This window comes from Homarus americanus, unplaced genomic scaffold (genome assembly GCF_018991925.1).
Source record: "Homarus americanus isolate GMGI-L3 unplaced genomic scaffold, GMGI_Hamer_2.0 scaffold21995, whole genome shotgun sequence".
Classification (NCBI taxonomy): Eukaryota; Metazoa; Arthropoda; class Malacostraca; order Decapoda; family Nephropidae; genus Homarus; species Homarus americanus.
The window spans coordinates 504-2,500 of NW_024726221.1; the positions used below are offsets into that span (position 1 = coordinate 504).

The window sequence follows — 1,997 nt, forward strand, 5'->3', positions numbered from 1 at the left end:
CGGACGGGGCTTTGGACGGCTGCCCGTCCGTTCCTTACTACCGGCGAATAAGCCTCTTGACCCAAAAAGAGTGAAATTCAAGTGTCAAAAAACAACAACAAGCCGTCCGGCCAAACCCAAACCACAAACTTGGGCTATGTCTGTCAAACCCTTTCATTGAGACTCGACCTGTGATGGTTAGTCGCAAAAAGACCAAATGGCAAATACACAACTCTTAACGGGGGATCACTCGGCTCGTGGGTCGATGAAGACCGCAGCAAACCGCGTGTCGGTATGTGAATCGCAAGAATACCAGATACATCGACAAGTTGAACGCATATTGCGGCGGCGGCAGCCATATGAGCTTGTCGCCGCCACTCCTCTACGAGGGTCGGAAATATACATCCATCGGTTGCTGCGAGTTCGGTGCCTGCCGACTGTCTCCCCGACACGAGGGTAACCCGAACCGAGCTTCCGCCTTGGGGTTTAATCGCCCGCGCCTTGCGCGAGGCGTGCCCTTAAAAACAAGCAAGCCTATCACTAGCAAGTCCATGGACTTGGCGCACCCACATTCAACCACAACAAAGCGACAGTTGTCGCCCTCGCAAATAACTGGAGGCGGCGCTCTTTTGCCTGCTGTCCACAGAGACACGAATGGCCGTCGGCCGCTCATGGCTGATGCTGCACATGTTCTAAGAGGCACTCCATCCCACGAAGAGGAAGCGAAACCGGGTCGGATATCTTTTAAGTAAGCCCCGCCGGAATTTCGTCTATCACCTCGAAAAGAGTGCTTGGCATGCATTGCAGTGGAACCTAAATTGATGAGTGCGCCTGGGCCCGCAGTCTACCATGTAGTGGTGCAGGCAGAGAGATGAGAATGCTTGGGTGACGCCGTGCTCTTCCTCCCGCGCTCCTCCACCCTCTCCCACGGTCAGACGCGGTGTGGGCGTTCTCTTTGAGAGTTCGCCACGAGTCCACGTCTATCTCATGACTGGGAGGGAGGCAGGGGGAGTTCTCTCTAAACGCGTTAAAGACGGTGTTGCGCCTCATAACGGCGCTCGCCGAGATAGAGCACTAGTTCTGCAGCCGGAAAGGCCGCTCACGCCAATTAATACTGCGACTCTCGCTCTCTTTCTCCGGATAAACAAGTGCCACTGCTGTGGCATGCGGGAACGGGGAAAGAGGTCAAAGTTTAAGCGGCAAAGGTGCGGCCGAGTAAGGGCGGAACACGAGCGTATATGCATTAAAACTGTGTGTGTATATGACTCTGCGAGAGATGTTCTGCTGGAACACTTTTCCTATTGGCTATTTACCACTCAATGAGAAGGAACGGAGTCAGTGGTGGGAGTGCCGGCGCCATGGCCGCTGGTACCCCCGCGACAAGCCCCTCAAACCTTCCTGCCTGGTAATGTCGGTGGTGAAGAAAGTCGGTGGCAGAGCGTCTTCCGCTTCGTGGTTGGGGAACTTGTTCCCCCTAAGGATGATGAGACCACGATCGACCTCGTAGTAGGAGAGAGCTACCCGCCAAATTTAAGCATATTAATTAGTGGAGGAAAAGAAACCAACAGGGATTCCCTTAGTAAGGGCGACTGAACCGGGAAAAGCCCAGCGCATAACCTCGATGTCTTCGGGCACGAGGGGTGTTGCGTTTCAGAGGGTCCAGAGGCCCGTATGGTGGCGCCCGTGAGGGTACAGATGGGACGGTCGGAAAGGGCCTCTCTGTAGAGTCGGGTTGCTTGAAAGTGCAGCCCAAAGCAGGTGGTAAACTCCATCTAAGGCTAAATATGACCACGAGACCGATAGCGAACAAGTACCGTGAGGGAAAGTTGAAAAGAACATTGAAGAGCGGTTCAAGAGTACGTGAAACCGTTAAGAGCCAAACGGGTGGAAACTCGAAGGTCGAACTGAGGGGGTTCAGCTCGTCGGCTGTCGGCTGGGTGGGGTGTTGTAATTGAGCGACACAAAAATGTTTGGGCGTGCCCCCACTCACGCTGGCGTCGGCGGGCGTATTTCGCCTC

The 1,997-nt window shown here is 54.6% G+C and overlaps 2 non-coding genes across 2 annotated transcripts in view; both read left to right on the forward strand.

Moving 5' to 3' along the window:
• The first annotated feature begins 209 nt into the window (after nt 1–209).
• LOC121865376 lies at nt 210–373 on the forward strand. Its single transcript, XR_006088754.1, has one exon. It is a non-coding gene; the product is annotated as a 5.8S ribosomal RNA (ribosomal RNA).
• A 1,102-nt stretch (nt 374–1,475) lies between these two features.
• LOC121865377 overlaps nt 1,476–1,997 on the forward strand; it is a 4,302-nt gene continuing 3,780 nt past the window's right edge. The window contains exon 1 of the ribosomal RNA XR_006088755.1: nt 1,476–1,997. This exon is cut by the window's right edge and continues 3,780 nt beyond it. This is a non-coding gene — a ribosomal RNA (large subunit ribosomal RNA).